General features: G+C 48.5%; 1 protein-coding gene across 10 annotated transcripts in view; it reads right to left on the reverse strand.

The window, feature by feature from the left end:
• KYAT3 (kynurenine aminotransferase 3) overlaps positions 1–23,090 on the reverse strand; it is a 597,660-nt gene extending 574,570 nt beyond the window's left edge. For 6 of the 10 annotated variants that reach the window (XM_069641749.1, XM_069641751.1, XM_069641747.1 and 3 more), the window contains exon 1: positions 22,387–22,472. The gene's annotated coding sequence lies outside the window, so the exon portion shown is untranslated. Of the gene's footprint in view, positions 1–22,386; positions 22,509–22,870 lie in introns of those variants that run through there. The other 4 variants (XM_069641750.1, XM_069641742.1, XM_069641743.1 and 1 more) reach the window with 3 other exon arrangements.
• Positions 23,091–24,327: the final 1,237 nt, after the last annotated feature.

Here is a 24,327-nt window from a genome sequence, read left to right on the forward strand (position 1 = left end):
AACAAACTATGGCGGACCATAGCGCCAGCGGTTCCAAACCCGCCACCTTCACTGAGACATGACACCCAGGCCGCGGCTTTGCCTGCTCTTCTTAGCTTCCTTCAGCGCTCTCTATGCTGTTCTCAGGACACTCTTGCATCGACTGTCTTCATTGCACGCCGCTTCATTTGCTTTAGCAGTGCTCCACTTGCTTTCTCTTTCTTGGACCTGCTCCTCTTTTGTTCTGTCATTTCATACGGCAACCTTGCCATTGTGAATTTGCCATTCCCTGCTGCCGGCTCCTTCACTAAATACCATACTAGTACATATACATATACCTGGAATACGGGTATTCCATCTGCAGAACAGACTTAAGGACCACAGCATAGTCTTAACACTGAAAGGTTTTTTCAGCCTTCCGGCTTTTCACCCCTTCTCCTGGCAGTTCCCAGGAGGATGAGGGGGGGGGGGGGGTGGTCCCTTGCCTTAGCTGGTCAACCAAGTAGGCATAGTGGCTTTCTGTAAAGGACCGTAGGGGGGTGTCTGTACTTCTGCTCTCTATATGGTAGAGGAGAGGCACAGAGGACCCCAGCCAAGATTCTCTATTATTGGTATGGTAGTCGAGCAATCAAGGCCTAGCTTCTCAGGAGGTGATGCAGGCTGGTTCTTAAGTACAGTGTAGTCCCCGAACCACCACAAAGGAATGTCCACACACTATTACTGAAAACACAGGCTTTATATAATATTCAAAGGTATGTACACGATCACAATAACGCACTTTGTACTCGGAAATCAACAATGACAAATATATACAATTCTAAAGTGGTACCACCAATGTTATCAAATCTCATTAAAGTGCATCAACTGTACGGTTAAAATGTCACACAGATCAATAACAAGGGAACCAGCAATAGATATAGGAAGGAACGCAAGAGGGTTGAAACAATGGGCAGAATACTGGCCTCTACCAGTAGACACAGTTCTGTTTGGAGATTTCCCCCACCTGGGCAACCTGTAAAATAAAAGATATATATAGCACAAGCCCAGTCCATCTATTGTTCAATAGTCTTATTTCCCCCTATAATGTTTTTAACCCCCTCAATGTACCTGGTGGAGTAGAGTTCTTCGAAGACGCGTTGGAGGATCCTTCTCAAGTGACTCCCTTTAAAGCAGGAGCCACAGATCGTCGAGAGGTGTCAAAGATGGTGAACTTGGCATCGACGGCGTCTATGAGCAGTTCAAGGGTGCCGTGACCACGACGTCGATCCAGGCGGTGCTCGTCAGGGACGAGCTGCGAGGATGAGGTGTGCGGGGCACCTCGGCGATGCATTGTTCGGGACCGCAAAGAGTTTCGGAAGAACTGTGGCCCAACAAGTGCGTCGAGTCGTTGAGGTTTTTGTGGCCTTCAGGTGGCGGGAAACACACCGGCGGATTCTCCTCGGATTGTTGGTCGTCCTCGACTTTCTCCGGCGGGACAAAGCGGTCGACGTTGCAGACAAGGGAGTCCTTCGATTCAAATGTTCTTAGGCAAAGGAGCGGGCGGCTCCAGTCGGCGGCGGCACGGCGTCAAGTGGTCCCCAGGGCTTGGCAACACAACTTCGACGGGCCTCCAGTGGTTACACAAACCTGCGAACCCTGGGCGACGGCAATAGACTTCGACAGCGGCGAAGTCCGGGTGCTTTGCTTCGTTTTCCTCGGCAGTCCCGTCTCGGGTCTGCAGCCTTTCGACGGTCTGACTTCCAGGGAGCTTTGGCGAAGGTTTGCGGTGCTCGATGGTCCCTCGGAGCACGGGAAAAGGGCTCCTTACCAGGTCCTCTCTCGGATCAGTCTTTGCCGAATTCGGAAGCTTTCAGATCAGATCAGGTCGAAGCAAATGCAACAGCAAGTCTTCTTCTTCCAGCTGGGCGTCAAGGATCAGCAGTTCCAGTTACTCTTCAAGTGTAGACACAGCTTTTGAACAATTTCCAGTGGTGAGAGGTCCCCAGATATACTATCCTGTCTCTCAACCACACTGCTGGGTCACACGCAGGAGCCAATCATACAGAAGGGCATTCATGCAGTCAGTCAGCCAATCAAGCACACAGTGCATTCAGACCCTCCTCCTCCCTCTCAGACACTCACAACAAGGAATGTGAATTGGGACAAGTACCCAGCCATTCAACACTACACACTGCATTCAGGCCAGTTTCAGGCAGGGCTGTCTTCACTCTTTGTCTCTCATACCAGAAACCAGACAGCCACAACAAGAAGTGCATATTGGTCACACACTCCATTCACCCAGGTCCCACCCACAAGGTGTACTCACAACATACAGTCACTGGGAAGGCTCCAGCCAGTCTGGACTGGACTTCCCACCAACACCATATATGGAACTTCGACCCAACAGCCAGTCAGGGGGAAGGGACAGAGTCGGGGCTTCCCAGGACTTTGGGGAAACAAGGTAACCGGCAATAGAAAGCAAGCGGCCACAGGGGCCATCTTGTTTTCTATCAGGAATCAACTGATTCCAGTGGCAGGGCCTGGGTATCCCAAAATGGAGGATACTCAGAGCACCTGTCAAATTCAGCATGGAGCTGCCACCAGCCCATACCCTGCTCTGCGGGCCACCCACAGGTGCCCAAAAACATACACTAGGGGCACAGGGTTGTACCCCCACCCATGGGTGCCGTAAGGATATCCCATGGGTCTGTTCACCAAACCAAAAGAGAGCTGCACCGCCAGGAGTCCCACATGAACTCCTGCGCGGAAAACACGACAGAACACATGATAAAAAGGCAGTAAAGGACAAGGATACGGAGGCCTTGTCCCTCCGATGCATTTCCAGCATCACAGTAGCCCCCCAAGACTGAGGTGGAGGGTGCCTAATCTCCCACAGGATAGACACCCTCATCCAGACGGTCAACATACCTTCTGGAAAGGCCATCTGCATTATCGTGACTCTTCCCTGGTCTGTGCTCTATGGTGAAGTCTAGCCCTTGCAGGCTAATGGACCACCTGAGTAGTTTCGGGTTTTCACCCTTCATCTGCATAAGCCACTTCAGGGACTTATGATCTGTTTGGACCTTGAAGGTAGACCATGTAAGGTAGGGCCTAAAACGCCTAATGCTCCAAACTATACTGAAACATTCCTTCTCAACAGTAGCCCACCTAAGTTCTCTACCCTTGAGTTGTCTACTGATGAAGATGATAGGATGTTCCCTCTGTCATCTAACTGGGACAAGACATCCAATTCCGGTGTCTCAGGCATCCGTCTGGACGATAAAGGGTTGGCTGTAGTCAGGCGCACACGACACAGGTGCCCTACACAGACTTTTTCAAGCCATCAAAGGCCCTCTGACAGTCTTCAGTCCAATTAACCTTCCTCGGTTGTTTGGGTGAAGTCAGAGCTGTCAGTGGTGCAGCTATGGTTCCATAGTCCGCCATGAAATTGCGATAATACCCAGTAAGGCCCAAAAAGGCTCTCACCTGGGTTTGAGTAGTGGGAATCTCCCAGTCCTGTACATCCTGTACCTTACTGGGGAGAGGTTGGATTTGACCCCCTCCTACCTCATGACCAAGATATGTGACTTTTCCCCTGAGCTATCTGGCACTTGGTGGCCTTGATAGTGAGGTTAGCCCTTTTCAAGGCCTGCAACACCTTACCCAGATGTGTCAAATGCTCTTCCCAAGTGGAGCTGTAGACTGCAATGTCGTCTAAGTAAGCCACACAAAAGGCTTCCAGCCTACTGAGCGTATGGTTGACCAATCTCTAGAAGGTGACAGGGGCATTCTTCAGCCCAAAAGGCATGACCCTAAACTGGTAGAGTCCCTCTGGTGTTGAGAATGTCGTTTTTTCCTTGGCATGGTCAGTCAGAGCTATTTGCCAATAGCCTGAGGTAAGGTCAAAGGTGCTCACAAATTTGGCAGCACTTATGGTGTCCACGAGCTCATCAGCCTGGGGCAATGGGTGCGTGTCAGTTTTGGTGACAGCATTGACTCCTCTGTAGTCCACACAGAACCTCCAATCCATGGTAGCTGCCTGGGAACAAGGACCACGGGACTGGACCAGGGAGAGGTTGAAGATTCAATAACACCCAGATCCAACATCTTGGCGACCTCAGCCTGGATGTGGTTCTTAACAGTATCTGACATGCGGTAGCTCCTGCTTTTGACAGGCTGTAAGGCCCAGTGTCAGTGAAAACAGAGAGGCATACTGCTGGAGCAAAGTCCTGCAGGCCCCCTGCAGCTCGTTTGTCAAATCTGGAGAGAGATGCACTCCCTCCACTGAGCCATCCTGAGGGTTGCTATACAGCAAATCAGGAAGGGGCTCACTCTCATCCTCTTCTTGCTCTGAAGCTAGCAAGAGACATGAGACTTCTGCTCGCCTGTGGAAAGGCTTGAGCCTATTAACATGGAATACCTGGGGGGCTATCCCCGAGGCTCCCATGTCAACCAGATAATTTACTTTGCCCATCTTAGAGATTATCCTGAAGGGTCCAGTCCATTTATCTGCCAATGCCCGAGGCTTGGTGGGCTCCATCTGGGAGGACCTCCTGTCCCGGAGTCCAATCCACTTACGATGCTTTAAGGTCATGCCAGTACTTGTTCAATTCCCGGCTGGCCTGGAGATTCGCTGTTGCCTGACCCATTATCTGTGTCATCCTCAGTCTGAGGCCTAACACATAGTCCCCCACTTGCTTGGAGGGACCGGGAGGGGTGGCTTCCAAACCTTCTCGGATCAAGGCAAAGGGCCCCCTCACGGGATGTCCAAAGAGTAACTCATAGGGGCTGAAACCAACACCCTCTTGAGGTATCTCTCTGTAAGCAAACAGCAGGCATGGCAGGAGGAGATCCCATTTCCTCCTTAGGGGCTCTTCCAAAGCACCTATCATGCCCTTGAGAGTTATATTAAATCTCTCAACCAGACCATTGGTCTGGGGATGGTAAGAGGTGGAGAATTTATAGGTTACCCCACACTCTTTCCACATGGTTTTCATTTAACTAGACATGAAGTTGGATCCTCCGTCAGATACAACCTCCTTAGGGAATCCAACACGGGTGAAAATGCCCAGGAGAGCCCTGGCAACCACTTTGGCAGTTACAGTCCGAAGGGGTATAGCCTCAGGGTACCTGGTGGCATGATCTACCAAGACCAGGATGAACCGATGTCCACCTGAAGTGGGAGGGTCCAGGGGACCGACAATGTCTATGCCCACCCTTTCAAATGGTGTGCCAACCACTGGCAATGGCTGCAGTGGGGCAATGACACTGCCTCCAGTCTTGCCAGACAACTGACAAGTTGGGCAGGTCCTGCAGTGGGACTCAACTTCTACTCCCATCCAAGGCAAGTGGAAATGGGCAGAGATTTATAGCAAATCGGGCATTAACATATCTGCATTACAGCATTCCTAAGCTCACGCTGTGAAACCTCACACGAGCGACACAGAGCAGCTGCTGGAATCACTCGTAAGAGCGGAGACGCAAGCATTTGACACGCAACTACGAGGGGAGATCCTCTCAACAAGAGTTGGGCAGCAGACAGCCTAGCAGAGAGGCATACAGCCCCCAAGAGTGGGAACACACAACAAGACTGGTGCTAGCCACGTAAAACAAAGGAAAAGAAATTATAAAAAAATAAAATTATTATTTTGTGTATAAAACAGTGTTAACAACAGCATCTTGATCAACTTAGCCGTGGGTGGCAAAAGACACCTGTTTCAGGTACCAGGCACACAGCACACACAAGCATGTCAGAATTTGAATGGAGTGAGGAGGAACAGTCCCTTGACCTCGCTACCAGTTTTAAAGACGTGCTTGGGAGCTTGTCGATTGAGGTCGTGGTGCAAGGGGTGAAACCCTTACAGGAAAGGCTGGAGACGTTAGAAACCATGCTAAGCCAGGAAAGAGCACCATAGATGAAAACCGCACACCCACAGGACTCACAAAGGTAGGGCCAAATGAGTAATGAGACCCGAAAGAGAAAGACCACTTTTGACCCCCCGGTCCGATCATATGAGGTAGAGAACAAGGCCCCAGAGGCAGTCGATGCCTTTGCCAATCTGAAAGAAGCTTTCATGCTAAAGCAGACAGTGCCATGCCTCACAACCCCCCTACCAAGGGGAAGAAAATAAGAGGAGCCAGCAGAAGGGGAACTAACCTCCCAAGAAGGAGGAGAAACAAGAGGAGGACTGGCCGATACCCAGCGGTGTTAAGAGGGCCCACAAAGAAAAGCATCTGGACGAAGAGCCAGAGGGGATCATGGACATGTTCGATCCAGACAGCATACGAAACCCCAGATCCTCGGACTGGCAGCCCTCACACAGAGTGGCACACTATATGGCCATGTGACTAAGGAAGGCCCTAGATAAAGAGGTAAGACAACGCCTGTGCAGTTGGACCCTAAAATGCTGACGTATGTGTCAAAGACCAGCAAAGAACTGAGGAAAGGGATAGACAGATCCTGGAAGAGTTGCCAGGAGCAAGTATTAGATCCATCTGGCCCACTGGCAAAAATAATGGACTGGCACAGGGTCTCCTCTTTGGGGAGACCTTCAGCAAGGAAATGGGCTGGTTCGTCGGCACTTACACTTCACTTGAGAAGGCGCAAGCGTCTATAAGAAAGATTTTTCCAGGCAGTTTTTGCTGGGACCGGCCGCTACTGCGGTCGTGCAGCAGCTCATTTTTGAGGAAGACCGCATAATCCCAGGGCGCAGTACTGGGAAAATAAGCAACAGGACAGAGTAAGATTTCCGAAAGGACGTAGAGGAAGAGGAGATGGCCGAGGGCAAAGCTTTACACCAGGTGAGAGTCACAGAATACCCACCAGTGGAAGGGAGAACAGTGATTTTCTGGGACAATTTTCATGCGCTTTCCAGCGATACTTGGGTTTTGCAAACCGTCAGAGGCTTGCAGCTAGAGTTTGTTCAGCAAACCATACAGGCATAATGGCCCCATCAGCAACACCTAGCGTAAGCGAACAAGAAAGTTTAGATCGTGAGCTAAGTCAGTTAGAGAAGAAAAGAGCCACAGAGTGATGCACCAGTTATAAACTTGAAGAGCTGAACGGCTGGATCATCTATCATCATTTCAAAATTGAAGGGATACACCAACTCAGCGATTCCCTATGAGAGGGGGACTGGTTAACAAGATTAGATCTAAAAGATGCATATCTGACAGTACCAGTACAGGAGGAAATCAGAACCTTCCTGGCGTTCCGCTGGAACGGACAGATCTGGCAATTCAGAACAATGCCCTTTGGGCTGGCTTCAGCACTCTGGGCTTTCACCAAGTTGATGAGACCAGTGGCAGCAGCGATTCGGGAGAAGGGTATCAGGATGGTCATATACCTGGACGACCTGCTGCCCCTGGCAGAGGATTGAGAGACACTGGTATACCAGACAGAGCGGGTGCAAGACCTTTTGACATCTCTAGGATTTCTAGTGAACAGGGAGAAGTCAGACACCACGCCGGTGCAAAGACTGGATTTCCGAAGATTTGTCCTAGATACCAGAAAAGCGACATTAGAATTACCGGCTCTGAAAATAAGAGACATCAAGGGGGATATCAGAGTCTGTTTGAGCAAGCAGACGATATCGCTCAGAGTTCTAGTGAGGATAGTAGGTATGCTGGCAGCCTCAATTCAGGTTATTTTGCCAGGCCCACAGCATCGAGCACTACAGAGATTGAAAATCAAGCACTTGCAGCAGGGTCTGAGATATCACCAGCATATACCTCTAGATCAGGAGTCCATTACGGAACTGAAATAATAATAATAATAATTTGGCACTTATATAGCGCTACGAACCCTCAGGTATCTGAGCGCTGCTTATTATTACCCACGGTGTGTGGTGCTCATTTATCGACCTCGGAAGGATGAAAGGCTGAGTTTGGCCCTGCCAGGATTCGAACCTGCGTTAGCAGGCTCTGCACGGATGTCAAAGCGAGCGCTCTACTCGCTGTGCCACTTGACCGGCTATGGTGGTTGAGGAACATGGACGCCTGGAATAGGCGTGCCATTTTTGGAGATCGGGTGGATCTGGTGAAATAATCGGACGCCAGTCATATAGGCTGGGGAGCGAGATGCAGATCTCTAGAAACAGGAGGGAAATCGAGCAAAGAAGAGCTCCGTCTACAGAAACTGTTTAGAACTCCTAGCAGGATCCTTCGCAATAAAGGCGTTCACGAAAGGGAGAGTGAGCTCATGTGTCCTACTCAAGATGGACAACACATCAGCGATGAGGTATATAAATCACCTAGGAGGGACGCAATCCAGATTGCTAGCGGAGCTGGCCAAGGACTTTTGGCACTTTTGCCTCCAATCAACAACATCAGTGACGGCAGAATATCTGCCAGGGTCGCTGAACGCAGTAGCCGACTGGAACCCGCGATACCTGACAAGACGCCAGCGACTGGCAACTGGACACGGCAGTATTTCAGCGACAATCAGATGTGGGGCCCAGTCCACACAGATCTGTTCGCGTTGCAGCTCAATGCGCAAACGGCCCACCTTAACATTGTGATTTGTATGATCCTTAGGGGAAGACCAAAAGAATAATTGAAGGTCCGATGAAGCAAATAACAGAATGTGGAGGATGGAGTCTGGAGCAGGCGTGAAGCAGCGTTGTTGTGTCTGCATCAAGTTGAAGTCGTTCGCCCTGTTGGTGAGACATTGTTAAAAGGTTCAAGAAGGAGCGCGTAAAAGAGGAGGAGTCCAGAGGCAGGAAGGGTGTCAATAGCTGGACTACAGAGATTTTGGGATTTGTAGTTTCAAGAAAAGGAAAAGTGGGATGGAGACACTGTTCAGGTTTTCTTTTGTATATTTTGTTGAAACTGCTAAGGAGCAATACATTGAAGTTGAAGCATAATGCTTGCCTCCTAGTATTTAATAGAATGAATACTACCTGCACAGCTAGCAGGGGTAATCATTATTGGTGTGTGCCCCTACCAGCCCCCTACTCCTATTTGTGCCTGTGTAGGGGAGGAGTGGTCCAAAAGCCCCCCCCCCTCGCCTACATCTCCATCCTGGGTGAGGGCCATGGCTCATCGGGCGTTCCCTCCTACCACCAGGGCCCAGGTGGTGGATGGCTCACCTGCTGAAGACATTGCCCGCACGTATTAAATTTAGCTAGGCCTCAGAAACCATTTTCTGTCTGCTAAAGATGGTGTGAGCTCAGCGCGCTGCAGCGCGGCCCCCACCTTCAGATAGTTCCAGTCCTCCCCGTCTCCGCAGCACCATGGTAGATCCGCTGCAAGCACGTTCCCACGAACAAGACGGGCATGATCTAGCGTAACACGTTAACATTGTAACAGTTCACCTTCCGCAGTGTATCACTGCTTCCACAATGACCCGGTCAGCAAGGCCTGGGCGATGGGAAAATATGAATGTAAGAAACCACTTTTAACACATGTATCCTCTCCATACAACCACTCTTACTAAAGAAATCTGTGAAATTGTGTAATTATCGTACATGACACCAGCCGTGAGGGACCCACACCCCTGCAGGGGTGTACAAATGTTAAACGCATTTCCGGGGGATTATTCTTCATAAGTACCAATGAAAGCCCCACGCCCCGCGGTCCCGCACCACAACTGAACTGATGCTGCTAGAGTACACAAGAAAACAAATGTAACCATACCCATGACACATGTGAAGAGTATGCGAGAAAGCACTCGTCACATGTGTATGTCTAGGCCCCTCATGTGCCATCTCCGCCACGTACAGTGGCGGGTTACTTTCTATGTACTCCACCAACCCTAAAACTACCTCACTCACTGCAAATGTATATGCATATAACTAAATACTGTAAGTTGTTAAGACATAGTGTATGAATAAGGTGCTCAGACTGGGTATAATCGAAACACATCCAGCAAAGTTTAAATGCATGTTTCAAAATGATTTGAATAAGTATTATAGAGTGTTCAAATGTTTGTGATGTTTTTACCTAAAATCGGCAACACACGAGGGAGATACCTTTGTGAAATGCATGCAAGGCCGTTCCCCCTCCCACCCTGCGAAGGCTGCCAAGACATGAGAGCAGAGGCCCGCGCTGCGCTACTCCGCCTCCCCCAACCAGACTGGAGCCGCTTCAAAGATTTGTAGCCCCCTCTGCAGCACCCAAGGCCACGGCCCGCAACCTGCACTATTTACAGCACTGCAGTAAACCTCTGCCTGAACACACACTTCTAACGGCGCCCCCTCGTAAACCCCGCAGCCCACCGGATCATCTTAGACTTATGGCCCTGTGCAATCAGGACACCCAACACGTTGACATCACACAGCGGAACATCCATAACAACTTCTAACAAGGCAGAAAGACCTGCACCGCCCGTCCCAGGCCCTGAAGCTTAGCCCCTCGACCTATAGCCCCAGTCAACAGGACACTGGTAACCATGTCCTGACGTATTACCTCCAGACCCCTCACAAGGTACATTCCTCCTGTGTTGCATTAACCTGTAGAATAACCTATTGGAAGATTTACTAAAGAAGACAATATTGCAATGACTGAATGACTGCGGTGTGCATGGCCCAGGGCAAATAAGTCAGGAAAGGACATTCATCTCTGACACTGGCCACGATGGCACAACAACACCGCCCGGATGAACCCAGCCAACCTGCCAGGCCCAGCCCAACCCGCGAGGCTGACCAGTGACGTCTTCCAGCCAAAGCCAACCACATCGCAGCAGCACCTATAGTTAGTCGTCGCCACCCAATCCCACTGAACTTGTGCCCCCTATAGTGTGTAGGTCTTATGACGTTTTTTGTAAATATATACGCCTGTCTTTGCTATTGTCAGACAGAGCGCTCTCGGAGTTTTGCAGAGTTCTTTGCATGCCCTATTCTAATAGATAAACTCCCATTTAAGCTCACCCGCACTCTGTCCTGGCTTTATTCCCAATTTGGGAGAGTCCTTTATTGTCTCTCATTGCGGGGAGGATCGTGCTGGTTGGGGACGCATGCCTTCAGTGGTGACCCCGAAAGCGTGATCATTATTATCAACATTACCGTCCCCTTTTGGCACGAGAATCTCCGGTCGAAAAGGGATACGCACAGTGAGCCGGCTCCGGGAGGCTGCCCTCCAATGGCGACCGGTACACTAAGAAGTGCGCACTCAATAGAGAAAGGGTACGGGATCCCGGTTGAAAAATCCCCTTTGAGTACCGCTCGCCGGAGCCGGGGCTGACTGTTGAGCTGACGGCGACACTGCCTGGACGGACCCAGTTTCGGAGACTATCGGTTCAAGACGGGCACGTGAGTATTGAGTGCGAGCGATTGTAAAGGGAGCAGGGAAAGAAGGACAGTTAACGAAGAGGGGGTACGTAGATCTACTAAGGATCATCTTAAAATTTCCTTACTTTTTCTGTGCATATGGCCATTAGGATTACGAGGTGATTAAGAGATAAAAGTGACGGGAACCTAGCTCCGAAAGGGGGTGGAAGGCGGCACCGCATAGTGCTATATTGACTAGTACTGGGAATATATGAGGAAGTGGAATATAAGATTAAAGTGTTCAGCAAAAGGGGGCACTGAGAATATATTAGTGACCGCTATTACTTCTTTCTTTTCTTTTCTTTAGGGGTAGGGGGAGAATAAAAAGTGAGAGTAGCACAAACTTAAGGGGAAAGTACGAGAAAAAGAATCCTACTAGAAGGGGGATGGGGGAGAGCATATATATATATATGCGCATCCAAATAAGACGAACAGGGACAGCCGGCTAGGGAGGAAAGGGAGGGCAGCTTGAATGGTGAATTGAGTGGTACCAAGAGGTGTGTGCACCTCGTATGTGTCAGGAGACAATTTGATGTTGTGAACGTGTAAAACGGTTATACATGTATAGTAGTTAAATGGTCATGGTAAGTGTGACCGGATAAAACTTTTTGAAGACAACGTTGATACAGTGACGTGAGTGGGTACCTTTTTGATTCCCGGGTTGATATTGTCAAAATAAATGATGGGTTGCTCTTGTATGTGCCCCCCAAAGAGAATATAGTAGAAACTGTGTACAGCCAGTTTTGTATTGTGCAGGCAGGGGGGAGAGCCCAAAGGAGCCCAATATTGAATGTGAAGTAGAAAACGAAAAATAATATTGATAATACATTTACATTGTAGTTGAAGACACACAAGCACTAGGGGGGCGCAGAGATAGGGGCTGAAACACCCCTATCACATGTTTGTAAGAATCTCCCAGGGTACAGTCAGTGATGCAGTGTACAATGAATGACGGGGAGGAGGCTATGGATTACATTTTTCGGGTCCAAGAGATGTGGAGAGCTGAAACAGGCACGCCCTGGTATCAATCGACATCTTTATTTTACTTCATTATAAAAAGAGGGCTCCCAAAGGAAGTGCAGAAGGCGCTCGACAAGATAGCAGGTATTGAAGCAAAGGGATGGCCAGAGATTCAGAGCATAATAGTACACCATTGTAAAAGAATCAAGGAGAGGGAGAAGGAGGTGGCACAGAAAAGATTGGCAGACGAGGCGAAGTTAGTACAGACAAAGTTGGTGAAGGTTGCAGCGGCAGTAGCCGCGCTCCCACACAGCAGGGAGGGAGACGATGAGGAGGAGGGGCTGATAGCACTACAAGGAAGGGTGGCAAGTAATTGGGCGGGAATGGGACAGCGGCAGTGGAATGAGCAGGAGCAAGGCGGAGGTCCGCAGTGGCAAGAGTGGACCCCTCGAGGGGGACGAGGTGGGTACAGGGGCCGAAGAGGAGGTGGATCAGGGTACGGGGGAATGGGAGGAAATGGATGGCAAGGCCCTAGAGGAGCGCAAGGAAGTTGCTGGAACTGCGGGAGATGGGGGCATTACTCTAGAGAGTGCAGAAGCAGACCCAACAACGGGTTCCAGGAGGTAGAACAATATGGCCATCCCCATCCGGGAAGCCCATATGGTCTCCCAATGGGACAACAGCAACTAAGAAACCCAGGCCAAGGTAATGCTGGCCAGCAACAGGGACCCCAGTATAGAACACAGAACCACCCACAAAACAATGACAGTATGCAATGCACGCCAGGTAACCCTTTCGCAACAACAGCAAACGGGGCCCCCGCACCAGCACCTTACAACGGCATGTCAGTGGTTTCAGGAAGTGTCTTTAATGAGGGGGGGCGATGAGACACCCCGCATAGGACAGCCCACAGAGAACACTTGCGTGTCCAGTTCTATCTACCACCTACAATGCAGCAGAGGAACCATTGGTAGGGGCGCAGATAGGAGACAAGCAGTTCATATTCATGGTTGATTCGGGAGCGGAGAAATCATGTATCAGAGAGGGCCGGTTCCCGTTATCTAATCGGAAGTTAGAGACGCAGGGGTTCTCTGGGGCTGTAATTGAAGTTCCTTACACCGAAGCGTTGGATGTAACAGTGGGGGGTAAAACAGTGAAGGCACCCTTACTGTATTACGAACATTCCCCAATAAACTTGTTAGGAAGGGATCTCCTGAGTAAACTTAACATGACTATATCATTTACCGAGAGGGGAATAGTGTGTTCTACTCCCGGGATATGCCCCTTGCGTGCGATGTTGGTGGTGCAAGCCTACACAACCACACAGGAAATACGAGGGCTGCCACAAAATGAGGAAATGTTTATTGAAGGGCTAAAGACTTTGGCCCTCATAATCCCAGAGCTAAGAAGAATGGACTGGAGGATTCCAGCGGAGTTCCTCTTCCACCCCATAGTGTGTCCCAACGCAGCACCAGGATCAGTGGTATCATTGGACTTGCACGCTGTACAGGTATCAGCGAAAAGGATCGCTGTGATTGGAGTAGACAGGGAAGGATGTGAGTGGCGCACAGTGCTGTGTACAGACGCCAACATCGCCCTACGAGAGTTAACAGATGAGGATCTCTTTTCAGACACAGAAGGGGATGGTGAGATAGTAATGGAAATAGCGATGCCCTGTGACATTTTGATTCAAGCAAGGGAATCGCTTGTCCAATTGATGGCAGTGGTAGGAGCACCGCCGTCATTTTTTGATGACGACATGAGGCTCGTACCAAACAATTTATGGACAACAGGCCCCCATGATGTAGGGCTGTTGCACGGAGTACAACCTGTGGTAATAAACCTAAAGCAAGGAGCAATCTTACCCCGAGTTAAACAGTATCCATTGTCCCGTGAAGCTGAACAAGGGATAAAAGAAACAATAAATGCACTACTAGCACAAGGGATAATAGTGCCTTCAAACTCCCCATGTAACACATGTATTTATCCAATCAAAAAAGCAAAAGGAGGGTCTTGGAGGATGATACAGGACTTACGCCCCCTCAATGATGTAATTCAGAAGGAGTTCCCTCTAGTCCCGAACCCTGCATCAATACTATGCAGCATCCCGAAAGTGGCATCACATTTCACAGTAGTAGACTTGAAAAATGCATTTTTCTCAATACCCCTGGCTGAAGAGAGTAGATACCTCACAGCATTTACACTGGGGGGTAAGAGATATGAACACTGCAGACTACCACAAGGATATTGTGAGCGCCCGAGTATATTCAACCGCATATTGCATGAAGACTTGGGAAACCTATCAGTTGAGAGTACGATTATTCAGTACGTAGACGATTTATTAGTGTGTGCACATGCCGAGGTAACATGCAGAAAGGATTCGACAACGCTCCTGACCCTACTGGCAAACAAGGGGTACAAGGTAGACAAGGAAAAGTTACAGTACTGCCCGACAGAGGTCTTATACCTGGGACAGCTCATATCAAAAGATGGAAAAAGAATAATTCCCGACAGGGTAGAAGCAATAAGATCAGTAGGAGAACCCACAACAGTGAAAGACATGCAGAAATTCTTGGAGATGTGCAACTATTGCCGAGCATGGATATTAGATTATGCAGCATACACGAGGCCCCTCCTACAAGCACTCAAGGAAGCTCAACAAGAGAATAAAAAAATAGAATGGTCAGAAGAAATGAGCACATCATTCCAATCATTAAAAGAGCTAATTTCAAGCGCTCCAGTGCTAGCAAACCCTGACTATGGACGCGAATTTTACCTATTCTCACACTGCAAGGGAACACTTATGACAGCTGTACTGACACAAAAGACGTCCTTAGGACACAAGCCATTGGCTTACTATAGTGGTACTTTGGATGCCGTGATGCAAGGCCATTTCGCGTGCGAGCAATCACTCGCTGCAGCCGCGTTCGCGATTGAGAAGAGTGCCACAATAGTAATGGGTTGCCCTGTGACGTTGTTTGTAGAACATTCATTATTCGCAATACTTGAAAGGTCAAAGAGCACACTGACAACACAGCGGGCGACAGCCTACGAGATTATATTGTCTAGCGCCAATATCCATGTAGTGAGATGCAAGACAGTGAACCCCGCCACATTCATTACAGAAGCGTGCACACTAGAGGACATGCAGGACCACGATTGCGCAACCTACACAGGAGAAAGAGGGGAGGACACAGTGGTGTGTGAGAACGCTCTGAGCGAGGGGGAAGTGTACTTCGTGGACGGGTCTGCATCAATTGACGTGGACACAGGAGAAAAACACGTTGGCATGGCAGTAGTGAGGTTAGAAGACGGTGAGTATGAAACACTAGTACAATACCGCCTCCCATCACATTACTCCGCACAAGCAGCAGAACTGATTGCGCTCATAGAAGCACTACATGCAGCAAAGGGTTGTGCAATGACAATACACACAGACTCAGCTTACATGACGACGACAGTACATGGAGGTCTAGCAAGATGGGGGCGGAGGGGATTTCGACGGGCAGACGGAACACCAGTACAGCATGCGGAATTGTTGAAAGAGCTAATTGAGGCCCTACAAAACCCTACTGCAGTAGCAATAGTAAAATGCCAAGCACATATATCCAACACAGACGTTGTGCCTTTGGGGAACGCGGCAGCGGACGCTGCCGCCAAGGAGGCTTCCTATTTTCAGAAATCTGACGCAGGCGAGTACATGCTACAGCATAAAAGAAACAAAGAGCCCCCAGAAGGGTACAACATGATGCCCATATCACAAATACTAGAATTGCAGGAAGGCGCTAGCGCAGACGAAAAATTGATGTGGACTAAACGAGGGTGCAGCAGGTCGGGAACAGACTTGCTATGGCGGCAAAATAACTCAGGGAAAGTGGTGATGCCCATCCAGTTACTAGAAATTGCGTTTCAACAACTACACTTCCCCGCACATAATACCAAACAGCACATTGCAGCAGAAATACAGGAAGAATGGTTCGTGCCCTGTCTCCAGGAGCACGTATCTCGATTAGCAATGGAATGTACAACATGTCAGATCTACAATTCAGGAATGACACTACGCACACTCCGGGGAACAATTCCTAAACCCACTGGCCCATTCAGAGAACTGCATATAGATTACGCAGACATGGGGGAAAGATGTAATGGCGCACGGTACATGATCGTGGTTGTGTGCCCATTCTCAAGGTGGGTGGAAGCTGGACCATGTGCATGGCCTGATGCCAAAAGCGCCGCCAAGTTCCTAGTGAGGGAAATATTCCCGCGCTGGGGAATTTGTGACGTGATTCGCTCAGACAATGGCACTCATTTTGTAAATGAACTTTTCAAGGAAGTAACTGCATTATTGGGAATAAAACACAAATTGTGTTCGATTTATCATCCTCAAAGTAATGGCGTAGTGGAAAAGATGAACGACTGCTAAAAGGCAGGCTATCAAAACTCTGCTTTTCATTGAAAAAGAACTGGATCTACTGTCTGCCCCTTGCGCTATTTGAATTGAGAAATCAGCCAAGTAAAGATCACCATTTGTCCCCGCACGAAATCGTGACTGGGAGACGAATGCACACAGCACACTCCCCACTGCGCGAACACTCGGATGCACATAGAAGCGCCGCGATATTAGGAGAAGAATTCACGGACTATTTGAAAAAACTAACAAGGGCAGCGCGCGTAATATCAAGGCAGCTCTCCCCACCCTTCACTAGAGAGGAGGGAAACATAACAGGGTCTGTCACAGAACCTGAGCAGCAGCTACAGCTAATGCCAGGCGAACTAATCTATGTCAGGAGTTTTGTGCGTCGATGGAATGCACCACGGTTCCATGGCCCATACGAGGTAGTGTTCTGCACGCCCACAGCTGTAAAAGTGAAGGGCTTGCGGTATTGGATACACTTGACAGATGTGCGAAGAGCTTACAATAATGTGCAAGAGGAGGCAGATGAGGAGGCACAGACAACAGCAACCAATTTAACTGAACAAAATGTCTGAACATCGACTTGTGTGTGTGTGTGTGTCAGCAATGAACACGAATGGGAAAGTGACTGATGAAGTATTGTTGCATTCTCTTGTTTATTTGTTTTTTTTTGTGTTTTATCCTATCATGTGACTGATGAAATGATCAATTTATAACTTGTTAACACCCTTGTCTGTGAATTCCCCTCCCTGCAACCGTACCAGCTCCCATTACCCATCAACATATAACGGCCCTAATGGTGCCAACAAAATGTTTACATGCATGCACTTAATGCACTTTTATATCTCAAACAGGAACTACCATGGCATCTAACAGGCAGCCTGCAACGGATAGAATTAGCAGAATGAGAGAATTATTAAATGAGAGATGTAGATATTCGTATGAGTGCGGATTATCTGTGTGCATTACGACGTTTTTTATGCTAATGTTTGGCCTGGTCACATATTGGTTTGTCGCGTTCATCTCAATCGAGATGAACGAGAGGGGAGGGATTAACAGCACTGGGATCAACAGCACCACTGGGACCAATGTAACTACAAGTGTCAATACGAGAGAAGGTGATTTTCTGGTATGGGATGGAACTAAACTTGTATGGGGTTATCACACCACACCATCCAATGCCGTCGTATCAGAAAAGAAAGAGCCACAGGGTGGAATGCAAAACAACACAGTGTCTCCACCAGTGATGTATAGGTATAATGCTCGCGGCTTAAATGACCGAAATCCGTCTGCAATATCGTGGTTGTATGATACCCCCACCAGTCAACCTGCAAGAGAAACTCAGGGACGAAAAGGAAAAGATGATAGCGGCACACAAAATTTTATACGATGAATGGGCCACGGGGGGCGGGAATGAGAAAGGGGGGTCTATTTTATCCTTCGCCCAGGAAGTTGGGAAGTACATGAGGAACAAGAACAACAGACGAAAGAGGGAAGCAGGGAGGAGGAAGTATGATGAGTACTATGGGTTAGGCCTAGATAAGATGGAAGACCCACGACACCCTCACCAAACAAATAAGTGGTATGCAGATATGAGTGCCAGAGCTAAACAAACAACAAACGAGAGCTGTTATGTCTGCTCCCTCATCCCTCACGCTTCAGGTACACCCAAAGTATTGTTACCCAAAGAGTTGCCAATTATAGATGCCCAATGTCTCCTTCATCTCACGTTATGCGGAATTAAGAACACCTTCCAGGCACACGAAGTTACTTTTCAAATGCTGCAGAACGAGAAAACATGCTACCCAAAAACGGCAGGGGTAGTATGTTTGAAAGAACCATTTTTTGTAATACAAGGGACACTTTTTTCTGATAACAAGTGGAAGGATGAAGAAGTAATGTGCAAAGCGGAAGCACTGAAAGGTGTGGCACCAGAGAAATTGCAGTGGATAGAAGAAACATGCACACCAGTATGGAAGGAACACATTTCAAAACTAACTTGGGTAACCGCCATTGAAAAACCTTTCAAACCACAAAGCGAAATAGACTATGAACTGTGTTTTAAAGGGGAGGGGAAGACCTCCATGGGAACAAACAAGAACTGTAACAAGACCCTCACCATCCCAGATCTGAGAAAAGGGACAGCGGCCCTTATGGACACGTACTGGGTATGCGGCAACCAGGCATACCTACACCTCCCCCCGTCGTGGAGTGGAAGCTGATCAATGGCCACTCTACACTCAGCCCTAATGGTAATACCAGAAAGCCACATTGACGGGAACAACAAGACACCGGGACGCCGGCAACAGAGTGCAGCCCAGCCAACTGCAGAGTCACAAATATATGTCCTGTCTTCTGGAAACAAGGGAGAAATGCTGAACCGTAACAAACGTGCATCAAACTACAAACTACATATCAAAGGAATCATCAGAACTATTGGCTCAGATCCCAGATAAATATCGATTATTTAGTTCAGCAGAAACCTTCTTTGCCTCACTTGTCTCAAGTGTCCAAGCAAGAGCAAACGCAAAATGGCTCCAGATAACACGATGGGAATTGATTCAGCTGGCGAACGACACTGAAGAAGGATTTAATGTAATAAAAGTGGAACTACGAGCTTTACGACTGATGACCATGCAAAACAGGTATGTCCTGGACCTGTTGACGGCGATGGATGGAGGTGTTTGCCGAAAAATCGGAAGTGCCTGCTGCACGTTCGTACCTTCCGAAGACGCAGAAAATGGCTCCCTGTCCCATGTGATCGAAGCAGTCCATAACCTAGGAGAAAAAATGAAAATGGAAGGTGGAGCGGAAGACAGTACATGGTTCGTTAACATCTTCTCCTGGGTCCCCTCATGGCTTGGAACAACTGTGAAGTTTTTGATGCCAGCTGTGGTGTTCCTCCTTTTAATTTTTTGCCTGTGCCAGGTGGGTCTTCGAGTTTGTGCTAACGCAGTACCAAATGGTGCAATGATGATGGTGACAATGGGCAACACCCGTGGGACAATACAAAACATGCAGGAAGTACAGGTCCAAACAGGAACAGATGACACACCACGATATCAGCTAGCGCCTATCTATCACGACAAAGATATCATAGATAAAGCATGGCACACCACCATTAGAGAGCCCCGTGTATTAGAATGGTACCAGGAGGTGTGGGTAGACTTGGCGGGAGATGGCGGATGTATCTACCTGACTTGTACCCCAGATGAATATGCCAGGAGAGGGGAAAGCTTACGGGGGGTGTGCAGAGCATGGATGCCCATAAAAGGCACACCTGCATGGGACGAGGCAGTGATGGACGAAGCGGAGTGTAGGAGGTTGGAGGAGTTAAAGTATTTGTTACTTAAGTAACGAAAGGGGGGAAATGTAGGGGAGGAGTGGTCCAAAAGCCCCCCCCCTCGCCTACATCTCCACCCCGGGTGAGGGCCATGGCTCATCGGGGGTTCCCTCCTACCACCAGGGCCCAGGTGGTGGATGGCTCACCTGCTGAAGACAATGCCTGCAAGTATTAAATTTAGCTAGGCCTCAGAAACCATTTTCTGTCTGCTAAAGAGGGTGTGAGCTCAGCGCGCTGCAGCGCGGCCCCCACCTTCAGATAGTTCCAGTCCTCCCTGTCTCCGCAGCACCATGGTAGATCCGCTGCAAGCACGTTCCCACGAACAAGACGGGCATGATCTAGCATAATACATTAACATTGTAACAGTTCACCTTCCGCAGTGTATCACTGCTTCCACAATGACCCGGTCAGCAAGGCCTGGGCGATGGGAAAATCTGTAGAATGGTCATCTGCTGAAAGCAGACAGGTACCCAAATATGAATGTAAGAAACCACTTTTAACACATGTATCCTCTCCATACAACCACTCTTACTAAAGAAATCTGTGAAATTGTGTAATTATCGTACATGACACCAGCCGTGAAAGACCCACACCCCTGCAGGGGTGTACAAATGTTAAACGCATTTCCGGGGGATTATTCTTCATAAGTACCACTGAAAGCCCCACGCCCCGCGGTCCCGCACCACAACTGAACTGATGCTGCTAGAGTACACAAGAAAACGAATGTAACCATACCCATGACACATGTGAAGAGTATGCGAGAATGCACTCGTCACATGTGTATGTCTAGGCTCCTCATGTGCCATCTCCGCCAAGTACAGTGGCGGGTTACTTTCTATGTACTCCACCAACCCTAAAACTACCTCACTCACTGCAAATGTATGTGCATATAACTAAATACTGTAAGTTGTTAAGACATAGTGTATGAATAAGGTGCTCAGACTGGGTATAATCGAAACACATCCAGCAAAGTTTAAATGCATGTTTCAAAATGATTTGAATAAGTATTATAGAGTGTTCAAATGTTTGTGATGTTTTTACCTAAAATCGGCAACACACGAGGAAGTTCCCTTTGTGAAATGCATGCAAGGCCGTTCCCCCTCCCACCCTGCGAAGGCTGCCAAGACATGAGAGCAGAGGCCCGCGCTGCGCTACTCCGCCTCCCCCAACCAGACTGGAGCCGCTTCAAAGATTTGTAGCCCCCTCTGCAGCACCCAAGGCCACAGCCCGCCACCTGCACTATTTACAGCACTGCAGTAAACCTCTGCCTGAACACACACTTCTAACGGCGCCCCCTCGTAAACCCCACAGCCCACCGGATCATCTTAGACTTATGGCCCTGTGCAATCAGGACACCCAACACGTTGACAACACACAGCGGAACATCCATAACAACTTCTAACAAGGCAGAAAGACCTGCACCGCCCGTCCCAGGCCCTGAAGCTTAGCCCCTCGACCTATAGCCCCGGTCAACAGGACACTGGTAACCATGTCCTGACGTATTACCTCCAGACCCCTCACAAGGTACATTCCTCCTGTGTTGCATTAACCTGTAGAATAACCTATTGGAAGATTTACTAAAGAAGATAATATTGCAATGACTGAATGACTGCGGTGTGCATGGCCCAGGGCAAATAAGTCAGGAAAGGACATTCATCTCTGACACTGGCCACGATGGCACAACAACACCGTCCGGATGAACCCAGCCAACCTGCCAGGCCCAGCCCAACCCGCGAGGCTGACCAGTGACGTCTTCCAGCGAAAGCCAACCACATCGCAGCAGCACCTATAGTTAGTCGTCGCCACCCAATCCCACTGAACTTGTGCCCCCTATAGTGTGTAGGTTCTTATGACGTTTTTTGTAAATATATACGCCTGTCTTTGCTATTGTCAGACAGAGCGCTCTCGCAGTTTTGCAGAGTTCTTTGCATGCCCTATTCTAATAGATAAACTCCCATTTAAGCTCACCCGCACTCTGTCCTGGCTTTATTCCCAATTTGGGAGAGTCCTTTATGGTCTCTCATTGCGGGGAGGATCGTGCTGGTTGGGGACGCATGCCTTCACCTGCCAGGTTTGCCTCCCCAATAATCATCTCCAGAGACACCACAGATGGGAAAGCATATCCCAAACAAGAAAAGAGTACGGCTGGGAGGTAGGTTCAACGTCACGATTTACATCGTGCAAAAGGTGTTAAATGTCGTGCAACAATAGCCCATCAACCCCGGTTTTATCCGTTCATCCTGGCAATAGTCCATTCTTAATGGTGAACTCAGAGCTACAATCAGCGGAGTGCGTAACTAATAAGCACGAGCAAATGAATGTTCCACCATGACATGAGACAACTTCAGAGATAATTAGCATTATAAACACAAAAAAACAAAAGTTTAAAACGCAGCTTATGTTGGCCGCTTTTCATTCTAAAAATACAATCCCTGCAGGGTCACCTGAGTGTCGGACACTTCTCTTCACGCCACTTCACTCTACACAAGAAGCACAATGAGACTTCCGAAACCCTGCCCCTAGCTTGAGGGGAAAACCAATAGCAGGCGGTCTTACTTTCTTGAAGGCGGTTTCCAACCAATTGTGTCCTTATGAAAGCTCACGCCCCCACCCCGGCCAATGGTAGGCCTCCTTTCGCTTATGGTCAAGTTAATCGTCAATCTTCCTAGATTCTGGTGACGCTTATGTTCCCTGAACGCCCCAAGTCTGGCTGGCTGTGTTCTCAATTGTGCACGTAGCGAAGCCAGGCACAGCCCAAATTAGGGGAGCAGGCGTGGCTCATTTTTAGCCAATGAGTCGTTCGGAACGACCAACCCCGTGCCTTTGGAAATAAGCTCCGAAGAAGGAATGCGCATTTACTGAGAGTACAAAGTATCTCACAGAGTGTAGTCGCTGTGCTCTGTCTGGTTAGCCTTCCCAGTATCTCACCTCGGGGGTTTCAATGCACGCTGGTGTTGTATGCTATCCTGCATCCCATGGTAGCTTGTGGGAGGCAGGGTCGGGCAATCTTCGGAGCCACGCTCACTTTGATTACCCCACCCACAGATGGCTACAGCCATACAAACAGCGTCAAAATGAAAAATGAGACAATACAGCGGCATAGCCCGCCCTCTAACAGCTCCATTCCTGGGATTGGCCAGTCTTTCTAGCTCTGCCTCTGCCCATTCCTGTCATTTGTAGGGCATGCAGAATATCATACAAACCACGAGCTCAACGAAATGTTAACTGCGAACAGTTCAAAGGATCAGGAACATGCTTCTGGACGCATTTTGTTTCTTTGAGGCAAACCCATACTTGCCAACGTTCTGTGACCAAAAAGATGTACGATTTTTCAAGTTTGAAAAATAATAATTCCCATAACAGTTACATCACAGGAAAATACAAAACATACAAACAGCACAACAGGGAAAGATGTTGAAATGTTAAAAATGTATAATCCTGAATGCTAACACCAAATTGTCGACAGATGCAGTGTGATGGTGTTACATTCTGCCACTTGCTTTCACTGCTGGTTCACCCATGGGTTGTACCGTAAGAGTGTAAGACAGAGTCGCAGCTGTCAGGTCAGTGGATTGGTCTGAGTGCAATCAAAGTAATCACCTACCAGTCCACTGTACAAACAGACTAGTGTGTTGTATGCTTTGTCCTGGAGCCTGCCTTAGAATTACATAAATTACTTGCCACTGTAAAAAGCAGTAGGATCTGTCACTGAAATATGTAGGCGGTAGGGCTGCTACAAAAGCAGGAGCCTACTGCCTAAATCTGTAGAGTTGGCAAGTATGCAAACCTATCTGCTGGACTCATCAAGCACTACCCGTTTCCCAGTGTCACAGCCCCCCTGAGACAAACAGGCTGCATAATAAACCCAACAACGGTTCTTGTATCATAAGCAGCAAAGACTTTCTTATGCATGATGGTGACTTTCCAACTGAAAGGCCCCCAGTCACCGTGCAAATCTGCGACATTTATAGGGAGCAACACAATAAAGCACCATTTGAAAATGTTTTCACACCCATAACGTCTAATAGCTTTATATCCCAAAACGTAAAGTGTGCTTTCATGTCCCTAGTTGAATGTTCTTAAAACCATACATAACAACACGCTGGAGGTTTGTGACAAATCTCCAAACCTAAGTGAGTTTTTTACGCCTCTTTTATTGTGTGTCTGAAAGCGCTGAAAATAAAGTGGGTGAATGGATATTTTGGCATCTCATAGTTTTCCATTCAGGATGTGGAAAATAAAGTTACGCTGATATTCTTTTTGCCTAACATGCTACTATAAGAATTTGTGATGATGCTTTACTATGCAATTCGTGGATTTTACAAGTAAACTCTATAGGACAGTATTATTGTAGGTCTTGACACCCAAAACTTAAATATTTGTTC

The sequence above is a fragment of the Ambystoma mexicanum genome, chromosome 1q (genome assembly GCF_040938575.1).
Source record: "Ambystoma mexicanum isolate Mex_15411 chromosome 1q, UKY_AmexF1_1, whole genome shotgun sequence".
Classification (NCBI taxonomy): Eukaryota; Metazoa; Chordata; class Amphibia; order Caudata; family Ambystomatidae; genus Ambystoma; species Ambystoma mexicanum.